Genomic DNA, 13,548 nt, shown 5'->3' on the forward strand with positions numbered 1-13,548 from the left:
GGATCTAGATGGCCCCTGGATGTATTTTCTGGTCTGCATAGGGTTAAAAAAAAGTCCCTGAATTAGCTGCTGACCTGTTACAATAGAGGATTCCATTTAAACATCTGAGAAACTGAGAAGCTGGAGAGTAGTTTGTCCAAAGTCAACAGTGAAGTGGTGGGGTTGGAGCCCGGCTCCCCTAATTCTAAATGTCTTGCTTGTTCTCCTCCCAGACCCGCTTTCTGAAACGAGTTCTATATCAGGTTCACCAGAGAGTCCAAAGCTGCTGGGATCTGGGATAAGGGAGAGAAAGGTGAAGCCATAGAGAAAGGGGCCCTACAGTCACCAGAATAGGCTTCTCCTACTCTTCCTTCTGCTGAGCTTACTCATAGAGCACATGGCTCACAGGGCACAGATCCAGGGAGAAATCTCTAGCCCACGGGGACCCAGCATCCAAAGCACCCTTTGATGCGAAACCTCAGTGTAGTCCGTTCCCAGCTACCCTGAGGTCCGCTGCCGTGGGCGCTACCACATCTCTCACGTGCCCCCTTTGTGAGTGTTGCTGCTCAGATTTGTGAGCGCACCCTTGTCTGGCCCCTCCTTTTCTTCCCAACCACGAAAGTCGTGGTTTCTCAATATCTTTCCACCTCCGCCTGGGTCATGCCACCAGTGACACTGGACTGGACCGTTGGTCCTCCGGCTTCCAGTCTATTCCACGCAAGGTGGTCAGAAGAATCCTTTCACTTTTATTTTTGTTTGGGTTTTTTTTTTTTTTTTTTTAGCTGGACCCATCCGTGACTGGGAAAATAACTATTTTCTTGGGGTGTGGGCAGACATCTAGTCTCAGATCATCTGGAATTACGTGCTGGTGTTGGTGGCTTGGTGACCTTGTGCGTGTGGAAGCACACAGAGTTGCATAAGGGCTGGCACTGCCCACTGTGATAATGTCACTGATCTGACATCCCAGAAGCAGGAGGACAGGGCACATGCATGTTTTGGCGGCATTTCTCGAAACGGCTGTACTTTCAGATGGAGGGGAGGTAGTCTCGGTAGGTGACAGTGGTCTTCTGCATCCTCATCTTGGTCACTACATCAGACAGAATCTGCTCTCCGATGGACACATGACCAGGAAAGGGGCATTTCTTGTCAACATAGGTGCTCTCAGTGGCCTCCTGTGTGTCCTGAAGCCCAGACCCATGTGGTTGAAGTATCGCAGATCTTCCTCACCAGTTTCTCCAAGTGGGTCCCTCTTCTTCTCAAAGATGGTCAGCTGCTTTTGGTAGGCACGCTCGGTCTGCATGGCCATCATCTCCCCCGCTGCGTGAAAAAAGAAGAATCCTTTTAAACGTCAGGTCATATGATGCCCCTGTGCAAACCTTCCCTGGGCATCACACGTCCCACAGAATGTCATCTGGGTCACAGCCATCACTCCGCATTAGTGAGCTCTTGCTTCCACTTGGCACTTACGTCATCCTCTACCTGTCTCTATCATCCAGCCCAACATCCGCCAACTTGTTCCTACTCTCAAGATACTTTCCCACCCTGAACCTCTACGCCTGCTGTTCCTTCTGCCCAGAATGGTCTTCCTCCAGAAGTTTCCAGGACTTGTTTCCTCATCTTATTCAGGTTTCTCCCTAACGTCACTCCTGGGAAGCCCTCCCTGTCTTACCCCCACCTAAAGCAGCAACCCACCCCCTTCCAACACTCTCCCAACCCTTTCCCCTGCCTTGCTTTTCTGTAGAACACTATCACCTTCTCAGAGTCTATTATACATTTCTTTGTTCATTGTCTGCTTCCCCTCTAGAATCTAGGTTCCTAACTGCAGGCTCCCTGTCTGTCTTGGTCAGCTCATTATTAAATGAACTGAATAAACGGAAGTTTTAATGAGAAGTCTCTAGGACAGAAAGCCATTTTCTTTTATTCAATACATTATTTTAATATGAATACATTTCATTTTAGGATTAAAAAAACACATCCATGCAATGATACCCAAGTCACTACATACCATTCATACCCTTTTATTAATGCAAAGAAAATCTAAAGGTAAGATATATTATTTATTTTAGGTAAGACACGAACACATGGTTATGCAGCTCTTTATCTCTATTGTCAACATAGCTCGCCCTGTGTATGGACTTCCCAGGGGCTGGTGGCAGTAGGTCTGCAAGTTCTGCTGTCCTCTGAGACGAGAGGAAAGGCAGGGTTGAGTGAAGCGGGACTGCCCAAACCATGGCCGGCCTTGCGAGGCCCAGAGTAGCAAGAGAGATCAGCAAATCTGAGGCTGCGCCTGCTGTGTACGAATCCCACCTCCTCCACTCATGATCTGCTGCCCGACCTTGTCAAATAACAACCTCTCCAGGCCTGGGTTCTCCATCCATACAGAGCAAACAGAAGGTTGCTATCCACTAAATGCTTTTGCACAAGGCTGATTTAATCTTTCACAAAGGCCCTATTAAACTAGTATCATAACTGTATCCACTTTACTGATGAGAAAACTGAGGCTCAGAGAGGTAAGCTGATTAGCCCAAGGCCACGCAGCCAGTATGTTGCAAACCCAGATCTCGTGACGTTAATGGGCAGTCCCATCCTGGCTCCTAGCCCCCATGCCACAGAGTGAATGCGAAGATAAAATGAGATTTCTAGGGCATGCAAAGCACATACCTGAAGCCTGGCAAGGGCCATGTTTAGCAATTAGTACTTCTGACTTCCCTGATCCAACTGGAAGCTAGCCTGATAGCTGAGTCTGGTCCCTTCTCCCACTGGGAAGTCTAGGGGTACTTCTTTATGCACCAGGAGGACAGGCATCTTGGCCTCTGCTAATTCTCTCAGCTTGGGGACCAGTCCTCCCAACTGCCCACAGGAGACAGGGTCTCTCTTCAGGCAGAAAGTAACTGTTCCAGTCTGTTGCTCTGAGATGTCGAGGTGTCGGTGGTGACAGCCCTTTCTCTTTCTGAGGGGCCCAGCAGGTCCCTGTCTGGCACCCCACCAGCCTGCCACCCCCTGCTGGGCTGGCTTCTGTCTGACCTGTCAGTGGTCTCTCTGAAAGGGAGGTTGATGGGGGGCAGAGAGGAGGGGCCAGGAACAGCAGGCAGAGGGTAAGCATTTGGGGATATTGGTGGCTGAGATCAGAGACCCTTGCTCTCTCTTGCCAGTAGTTTCTGTAACAGAACAGCAGGGAGACAGCAGCAGCCAGGATAGAAATCCCCCAGGTATAAAAAAAAAAACATGGCCCCAGGCTAACAAGGGTGAGGCTGTGTCAGAGAGGCCTGTCAGCCAAGGTGGGCAAACTCTCATCGAGTGACTTCATTATTCCTAGAGACTCTGTCCAGGTTGAGGAGAGGCAACAGAGGGAGGGGGAAGGGTAGGGGAAGAAGAAAGAGAAAGAGAGGCTGAGAGAAAGAGCAACTAGAGAATGAAGATGTTTTGTGAAGCCTTAGCCCTTCCTTCCCCACATCCTGTATATGGCCAGTCACAGGATACCTGCAAATGGCCTGACTACTCACAGCCTACTGTGAAGAACTGAGGATAGAAGCCAAACATAGGCTTTGGAGCTGGACAGCCTCCTCCCTTATTTACTAGCTGTGTGTCCAAGTCTCTTAACCTCTCTAGCCTCAGTTTCTTCCTCTGCAAACTGGAGATTAAAGATGGCCCCTCCAGGCATCCATGTGAACATACATAATGAGGGCTGGATAAGGGGGCAAGGTGCAGGCGGCAGAAGCACAGACGAGCTTCAGGGCTGGCAGAGGACTAGCCCTATGGCGGTCCACCTGTCCCAAGTGGAAGCTGGGCAGAGCACCGGCTAAAACAGTCTGCATCCCAACTTTTCAAAAAATAAATCTCCCTCCAGTATTATTTAAATTGCTCCTCTTCTGTTTGACATGGTCCTGCCTTAGGTAAAAGAGCTCAGTGCAGGCACTACCATGTCATGGTGGCGGGCACAGTGGCTCCTGTGTGCCATCTGGAATGTTCTACTCTACTCGCCCTCACAGGGCAGCTTCATGTAGGATTTGGCTTCAGAGTACAGCAAACTGGGTCAAAAGACAGCCCCAACATGGAGAAGCTGTGTGGTCTTAGGCAAGTTATTTACTGTCCTAAAGCTCCAGTTCCTCACCTATAAACAATGGCGCTAAGGATCCCTAGAATTCTGGTGACTTAACAAAGGGATACAAGTAAAGCACTTAGCACGGTGACTGAAACCTAGTAAGCTTTTCCTAAGGGCCTACCATTAGCTCTGATTAGACATGGTTGCCATTAATGCTTCATCATCCTACTGACTCCCAGGATGTGTCCCTATGTGCACATAGGGTCTCTATGCTGAAATACACTGGCTTTGGGAGGCACTGGGAGGCTAAGGGAAGGGGCTCTGAGCTTATGTGCTAGTAGTGATGATGTAGTTTGTGTTACATTTAATCACTCCAGAGCGTGCATTTTATGAGATCAATCAAGCATGGGGGCTATTATGCAGATGAAGGTGTGGCTGGTGCTTCCAAGGAAAGCGCTCCCGAGCCTAGAGCCCTGTTCTCATGAAGAGCTTCCCAACTTGTATTGCACTAGACTGTTGTGGGTAGAAGTTCTGCGACAAAAGAGGTCTGTGGTCAGGAAATGCTGTGTGCTCCATTGCAACATTAAAGATTCATAATGCATATTCACTCATTAACAGCTCTGAGAAGTCCTGCTGTAAAGAAACTAGTTTAACTGTTTAACCAACATCTCTCAAGTTGTTTTTTTTTTTTTAAAGATTTTATTTATTTATCTGACAGAGAGAAATCACAAGTAGATGGAGAGGCAGGCAGAGAGAGAGAGAGGGAAGCAGGCTCCCTGCCGAGCAGAGAGTCCGATGCAGGACTCGATCCCAGGACCCTGAGATCATGACCTGAGCCGAAGGCAGCGGCCCAACCCACTGAGCCACCCAGGCGCCCTCAAGTTGTTTTTGACCACAGATCCTCCAGTGCCACCTCCACTTCTATGTTTCAGGGAACCCATGTTAACATCCCCAAGGAGACATAGTTCGGGAAAGCTCCTTTAGTCTCTCGAGTCAGATGTACCTCTATGGATATTTGAGGGATGTTTTCAATAATTCAGAACAGGTGTCCTTGAGGTTTAGTAAGCAAAATAATCACCTGGGAATCTTCTTTAAAATACATACTCTCAGGGCACTGGAGTGGCTCAATCGGTTAAGCATCCAACTCTCATTAGTTTGGCTCAGGTCATGATATCAGGGTCCTGGGACTAAACCCCATGTGGGCAACTCCATGCTCAGCGGGGAATCTGTTAGAGATTTTCACTCTCCTCCCTCTGCCCCTCCCCTGCAACTGCACTCATGTACGTGTGCTATGTCTCGCTCTGTAAATAAATCCTTTTAAAAAATGCACATTCTCAGTTTTCACATTGAGAAATTCAGTAGGCCTGGGTGACAGCAAGAATCAGCATTTCAAAATCACTAAGGTGGTTCCAGGGCAGGAGATCAGGGAACAGACCTTGACCAACAGCTATTTAGCGTCTGACTTCTGGAAATACTGTGCTCAGAACAGCAACGTCAGCATCACCTAGAAACTTGTAAGACATGCAGAGCACAGTAAGATCAGAAAATTGGGATCTATATTTTAACAAGGTCCCAGGTAATTCCATTGCTGGTTAGATTTTAAGAAGCATTGGTTTTAAAGGTTTTTATTGATAGTATTTGTTCTGGGTTTTTCCATTTGTTTAGTTTTAATAAACTCAAAAAAAAATGGATACATACTGCAAGCTTATTGTCATAAAATTCCTACCAATACTCACCCCCACCCATAGTAAAGGGTTGACCAGATGCTCCAGTAGCTTCAAAGTAAGCCAAAGTCTTATTAAGAAGTGGTCTCACCTAGATTACACCCCTGTCTTCAGTAACAGTCCCTGGGTTTTCCTAAGCAGCCTTCGCTTTCTTTCCCACATCCATTCTGAAGAGTAGGAAACCCAGAAAAAGCAGCTCTCAGTGGGGGCTCCACTGTCAGCTCTCTGGTCAGACATGATTGATCTTCCATTGCTAAGTCATAAGAAAAGCCAAAGGGGCTTCAGAGCAAAGAGTTCTGGCCTTGGAATTCAGAGACTGTCAAAAAAGAGTTGGCACGAAGCAAGAGGAAAGCTTCCAACAGGTCTTCCAGATGGAGCGCAAATACAATTTCACTTCTTGCAATATTTAAGAATGGCAGTTGCTGTGGTCTGGAGGGAGGGGATGCCTGCATACCGATGGTCCATCAGGCAGCAAGGGTATTAATGGCAGGTGAAACCTTCCAAATGAGCACCCTGTCAGCCAATCTATTGCTTTAAAAGGTTGGCAATGCAGGAGCCTAACAGAGGCAATGAAGAACTAATCTCATATTGCCAGGTTAAATCAAGTCAGCCTTGCCTGCTCCTTTCACTTTTTAGTTACATCAAGCCAGAATACTTTCAATTATCCCTCCCTTCCAACTTGTCAGCAGGCATTGGGTAAAATGCAAATGGAACAGTGCCTTCCCTGGTGGAGAGCAGAAAATATGAAGATGAGCCTCCATTGGTTGAGCTCCTACTGTGTATTCGGTGCCATACCCTCACCTTCTCATTTCATAGGCACCATCTTATAGGATCTCCATGCTCCTTTGTGAAGTAGATGTTATTGGGTCCACTCTATTGCTGAGAAAACTGAGTCCCAGGAAGCCAGTTACTTGCCAAGTTTACATAGCTAATGAATGATAGAACAGGTTTTAACCATTTTGACTCTGATGCCCATATTCTTTTGCCATACATATAACTGAGCCAAGAATCTAGGGCTACTCTGGGTGAGTCCTTGAGCTCTGGAGTGCCCCCCTCTCCGTAAAATTTTCTAAGTGCTCCCCCTGTGGCAGGTACTGGCCAGGTCAGCAACACTATCTGGGAGGACCACGCCAGCCCAGACTAGGACCCATCTGAGCCCTGGTCCCTACTTCTCCCTTTCAGGGTGTTCTCTGACCCTCTACCATCCTTTAACCCCATACCCATGCATGTAAGGGTGATCAGATTTTGAGAGAGGTTGGGAGATTTGCATTTATGAGGTATCTCAGGGCCCAATGCCCGACCTTAATTCCGGTGGACATATTGGCAAGTAGATTGTTCCTGTTGGCTGGAAGAGTATTTTGCAAGATCATGTGACATCAGAATGAAAATGGTGCTGATATGTCAATTCAGGTAACCCAATTTGTTTAGATAGACAGGGGCCTGGAAAAAATGATTTACTAGGGACCCCATACACTTTAGACATGGTCCCGAAGAAGCTCTCCTTAGGAAATCAATCAATCAACCAACCAATCTCAAGGCAAAAAGAACCCTAGGATTGCCATATTTCTCTTTATTCGAGAACCTCTTTTTTTTTTTAAGATTTTATTTATTTATTGGACAGAGAGATCACAAGTAGGCAGAGAGGTAGGCGGAGAGAGGAGGAAGCAGGCTCCCCGCTGAGCAGAGAGCCCAATGTGGGGCTCAATCCCAGGACCCTGAGATCAGGGCCTGAGCCAAAGGCAGAGGCTTTAACCCACTGAGCCACCCAGGTGCGCCTATTCAAGAACCTTTTTATGTGACTGGCCACTCTGGTGCCTTGGGCCTATGCCAGCTACCCCCCACCACTCCTTTATTTCCGTCACAAAGAGCAAACGGAGCAGGCTTCTTCCTTCTTGCCCCAACTTGTTGCCTCCCCTCTTTTCTCCACTCTGTTAATTTTCTACTTCCCCATCATTAACTGATCTCAAGAAGGTCCCTAGGATTATGGGGTCCACCACCTGGATTCCCTCTATTTTCCTTGGGGAGATGAGAACTTGCCAAGTACCTCAGTCTGTATGCTAAACGAACCTATATGATGCCAAGTAGAAAAGAAGTAGAAAAGATTCAGAAGCCTGTACTAGGTTACCAGGTGCTCACAGCTGTGCCTCTACCTAGTGTGGATTATCTCAGTCCTCTCCTTGCTTCTGTGAGGTATCTGCATCACCCCCACTCTACAGATAAGGAAGACAGAACAGAAAGAGCTTGGTATCTTGGCCTAAAGTCAGTCTGTTAGCAAGTACATGAATTGCATAATCTTAAACACACACCTTGATGTGTGTTGTAGCCAGGTGAATAAGATGAAGATCTAGAACATTCCCAGCACCCAGAAAGTTTCCCACCAGTACCTCCCCATTAAGGTAACTACAATTTCTAACTTTTTACCATAACTGGTTAACTTTGCCTGTTCTTGAACATCCTGTAAATGGAACCATGTGTACTCCTCCTAGTTTTAACCAGCCTCTTGTCCAGATGAATAGGGAAGGTAGATTTGGTGGTTGGTGATACTTCTCATCAGACCACAATCTGGAAAGATTGGAACTCATTTTTAAAATCTGAGATGCTGCCCAGCTCCCAGTCAGGTCCTACGTGCAGATACCAGCAGAGCCATCCGTGGCACCTGAAGTGAATTGTTGGAGTCAGTATGTGCCACCCTGTCACAAAATGAAACCAAGAAAAGTACATTTAGATGTTTTCCTGAAGCCTTTAATACCCAAGAAAGCTGGAGAGTTCAGGCAGGTTATAAAGGGAATCACTTGCCTACCAAGCTCCAGGGAATAAAAGGCACCAAAACTGAACAAAATGCTTCCATCTAGATTCTCCATAAGCTGCCCAGTCTACAAAGATCAAAGAGGAAAATAAATGACATGAATGAAGTGAACACCCTCTCATTCCTAGAGACCTCCCTTCTCTGTAAGAGTTATGTGTGGACTCAGGCAGCCTTTCCTAAACAGGAAGGACATGCATGTCTCAGCCAAGTCTGAAACACCCAGCCTCCTCCGGGGCTCTCTGCAGCCTTTCCACTGACCCGTGGCCTCCTCCCCACTGAGCAGAGCTTCCCTGCTATGTGTTCAGCGAAGGCTTTCAGGTTCTATCTTTTGCCAATTCAGGGACTCCTTTAAAAATCCGACCGTGCGAACTAGGCAGGGGCTGAAAACAGCTGGCACAAACCTGTAGCCAGCCCAGAAGGCAAGTGCCACCTTGTGCCAATGGTAAACAGCTGAATGGGGTTTGAATCTCACAGGTAAATAGTGTGGTCCTCCGTAGCCTGCATCACAGGGAATGAATTCCCTGGCATCTTGTTTCTCCTGTTGATTCCTTTCTAGAAACTTGTTTCAACCAGCCTGATTCTTTCCCAGCTGTGGATGTAGGCAGACCTGCACGAGTTATTAAATCGCACGGCCACCCGTGCTTCCCCTGCTGGTGGGTGTCCACTGCCCTGTCTTCAGGCTCCCTCTGGGAAAGAAACGTCTCCTCCTTCTGATAATGAAGAAGATGGAGAGGGTAATGATCTCATTGGTTACCTTTTCCTACTTTTTATCCAGACCTGCTTCTTAGCCACTTGGATAACTCACTTAACTTCTCTGAGCCTCAGTTTCCAACTCTGTAGAGTGGGTGATGGCATGATAATGGGCATAACACACAGTTAGCCGAGTGTTCACTAGACCAGGCACTGTTCCTAGCGCTGTATATATAGTAACTGCTTTAGTCCTCCAAACAGCACTTTCTAACATCATCATCAATCAAAAAACATTTCCTCACGTTTTGTACGTGAGGAAACTGAGATACAGAGGAGTGAATTCCGCAGAGTCAGCAGATGGGAAGCACCAGATCTGAGATTCAAACCCAAAACCCCTGAATCCGGACTGCAAGGCTGAAAGGTTATGGTCTGCTCTGCGGGGTTGCCATGAGGACTGAAATCAAGAATATGTCTAAGTCTTGTTCAATCTGTAGCATTTATTATTACTGCCAATTAAGTTAACACTGTGTGTTAAGTTAACATTACATTCTTGCCCAAGATTCAACCTACCCATAGCACACAGCGGGGAATGACTCCAGTAGGGGATATTAATTTTACTAATATCCATGTCCAATTTTTATAAACTGAAAAAGTTGAAAACTTTTCTGAGTTTTTGAATCTAGTAATATCTAGGGTTCACTGAACACATACTATGCCAGACTGACATTAGATAGATAAGCAGATACCTCGATTCATTTGTTCTCCATCACAGAACCCTATGACATATGCACTCTTTTAACTCAGTTTAAAAAGCAAAGAAGTTGAGGTTCATCAAGGGTGGTTATCTTTCTAAGTTTACATAGCCAGGGACCAGAGGTCATGAGCCTTAAACCCAGATCTATTCGATTCCAGAGGCTGGGCTCTTGTCTCAGACACCGTGTAGGCTTTTTGCCTAAAATTTTACCATAGGAATTCTAATTCAAAGGCTTCAATTCAGCATCACCTTGGTTTCTGCCTCATATTGCTAGACCTGTCACAGAAGATTCCCTCTGATTTCCTTTATCAAAAGCAATTAAAAGAGTATCTTACATATTGTTCCCAGAAAGTTTCGCCACATCCCTATTTCTCTGAAATGGCCATTACAATTAGCGTATGACACATGCGCGTGGCACGCAGCCAGGGCTGTGGTTTAGCCTGCCTTCTGACAGCATCTAGATAATTCTCCACGGCTGCATCTCACGGAGTGAACTACGTGAGGGCACATGAAGCAAAGGCGCCTCACCTCCGTGGGGCCCGGCCGGGAAGGCCTGGGTCAATTTCCCCAAATGCTGAGTCAGGATCGGGTCCTGCTGGAGGACTCTGCACACCTCCCTCCCACCCTCCCTGGGAAAAAGCCCACCAGGCAAACAAGGAGGTGGGTAAATAAAGGAAGAAACCGTCCAGTGTCGTGGGAGGACTGTGCTGCTCTCGCACCCCTGTTGAATAGAGACGCCGACAGCCTCTCAGGTCCTGAACTGGCAATTCAGAACAGTTTGATTGCCTGCTTGATTGTTTGCGAGATAACGGCAAGATTGTCAGTGACGGGGTAATTTACTGAAGATTGCCATGTCAGACTCCATGCGAGGGGCTTGCTGGCATCAAGATGCGGCTCTCGTGACTGACAGGCCACTGGGAGATTGGAGTGCCAATTTAAAGTTCACGGTGTCGTCGGAAAGCATTCAGCACCAGCAGCCCATAATCACGCAACATGATGAGGTCATTACAGGCGTAACGTATGCTCACGCTTAATAACCGTTAGAACCCCAAATGCGCCATCTCCGGAGCAGGTAAATGTAAAATATGTGGGAGGAAATCATTTCTATCCTTCCTCCCCGCCCCCCCGTTTTTTTAGCATTTGCCATCTGCTGTTGCTGATGTGTTTATAGGACATCTCCTGCCAGATGGGCCTTTGAGTAAAAAGCCCTAGAATCGACAGAACAGTGGAGAAGCTGGAGGTCTACACTTTCGAAGAAGTCACAAGTCCAGAACGAGTAGCAGATGAGCAGGGGTCGGGGAGGAGAGTGTTGAGTGTTTAAGAGGAAAACGGTCCCAACTTCCTATTTGAGCCCAATGAGGTTCTCAAGCTGGTTATATAGAGGGGTGGTAAATCAGGTGAGGGGTAGGGGACGTTCCCAGCTTCAGGAGGGAAAGCCCACCAGAGACAGATGGAACTTCTAATGGGAAGAGGCCAGCGGCATTAAAGAAATCTGTAGTGCTATAACAGCAATGTGTCTCTTCTCACCTGAGAAGTTTCTGCCTCTGCTGAAAGGAGCACCGGCCAACAGAGCGCAGCGGGATGATTTTAAATCCAAAGCAGGCCTTCCCCCGTGGATCCCGTCTGTCTGGGTGAAGGCGGTCCTCGGAAGGAGATGTTAAAGGCGGCATGCTATGTGCAGGTTTTTTCTTGTCTTTTTCTTACTCTGCGAAGGGCTCTGGGATCCACTCTACAATTTCAACACACATCTGAGACCGTGCCCCAGCATCATCCCGCTGCCGAGATACAATTCTCTGATCTTGTTTCTTGGGTCTGAGATTTGTGGGCCTCTGGGGAGAACCCGATTCACCCAGCCCATCAGACAGAGGTATTCAGAGCCCTGACTTGGAAAGTCTCTAAATTTAAAGTGTGTGTGCCTGCTCACCCTCCTGTGCCTGCGTTTCTAGGAAATTCCGTAAATCTAAATGCATTACGAGGCACAGAAGCAACATTTGCCCATGTGGAAAATGAGAGGCTAGTTTTAGTAATTTAAAGCCAAGCAAAACACACAACCTCCTAATTTGTTTGTTTGCTAAAAAGAAAGTAATGCATTAAAATAATTGTACATTAATTGCTAAATTACAGTGGAACTTTGGTGAAATTACATATTTCAATTTCATTAGCAGAACCAAACGGAAAGAGTAATGCCAAAAAATTACATTGTAGTAAATTTAAAACACGCAGGCAGGCCTCTGATTCAGTACTCCAGTACACATGTTTGTCAAGCCACAGCCCAGGGTTTGAGTACATGTTCCTACGATGTTAATTATGGCCCCAAAGTACCTTGCTATCAAATCTGGGAGATGCAAGCAAATTATTCTCCAAGACTTTCTCTCTACTGCATGTTCAGTCAGTGCCCAGCAGAGTGAATAAGTGTTGGCCAACGAATCCGTTCTAATAGGGAATTCCAAGGAGCAAAGACTGCCCGAAACATTCCCATGCTCAGCCTTAACACACAAATGAAGAAAGGGAAACATTCATTTATTCATTCAACAAACATTTGTTGAGTACCCAGTTCTGTGGTTGGCACTGAGTAAAATATGAATATAGAAATGAATAAGTGTTATTCTCTTCAAAGAGCTCATTTTCCAAACAGGAACGCAAGCACACAGAGATAACCGTAGCACAAGGAAGTTGGCATTCTCAAAGGTTTCTGTAACTTACTGTGCATTAAAATCAACTGAGAAGCCTGTATAAAAGGCAGGTGCCAGGACCTGCTTCTGGAGGCTCTCTCTGGGAAGCTCTGGGGTAGACCCTTGATTCTCCCCATGGGATTTTGTTGTGAAACCATTCTCTGACAAGCTCAAATTCAGGGATACACAGAGCAGGGATACCCTAACCTAGCCAGAGACATCACCAGGAAGGCTTCCTAGAAAAGGGGGCCATACCTAGTCTGGGTCTTAGAGGATGAATCATATCTGTTTCCCCCTCATTGTACAGTCAGCTCCTTCAGAACACCATCATTCTTCATCCTTTGTCCCATGTTTCATTTCCAGGACAGGGATGGCACTCAAATATTTGTTGTGTTATAGATGAATGATAGGAATTGTAGATGAATGACCAGAAAGGGATGGAGGGGCAGGGATCTGGGCAAGTAAATCAGGATGTTCGAAGTGCTACAGGTGTGCAGCAAGGTAGCACCAGAAGCGATTAGGTGAACCAATAGCTTAATTTCCGGGCACTACAACTAAAGCCGTTTCTCTGCATTTCCCAGAAAATGTAGAACTCCCCCCACCCAGCTGTCAAACTGGTCAGCACTACACTCCCTGTCTGAGAGGGAACAGGCATGGAACATTTTCACCATTCAAGCAAGACTTTCGATGATTGGTACGCGCATTAGCAAAGGCCCCCAAGAACCAGCTATGGATAATTTTTTGTGCTGTGCTGTTCAAAAGCAAAATGCTTGTTTTTGTTTCCAACCACTCAAATAACACTTGCTCAGGACCGAAAAAAGTAGAAATCCTAGAAAAGTCTAATACAGAGAGAGGCACACTCACCTACTGTCTGGGGATAA

General features: G+C 46.7%; 1 protein-coding gene across 6 annotated transcripts in view; it reads left to right on the forward strand.

The window, feature by feature from the left end:
• Window positions 1-13,548, forward strand: part of TENM2 (teneurin transmembrane protein 2) — a 662,844-nt gene that overhangs the window by 560,703 nt on the left and 88,593 nt on the right. The window lies entirely within an intron of this gene.

The sequence above is a fragment of the Mustela lutreola genome, chromosome 5, assembly GCF_030435805.1.
Source record: "Mustela lutreola isolate mMusLut2 chromosome 5, mMusLut2.pri, whole genome shotgun sequence".
Classification (NCBI taxonomy): domain Eukaryota; kingdom Metazoa; phylum Chordata; class Mammalia; order Carnivora; family Mustelidae; genus Mustela; species Mustela lutreola.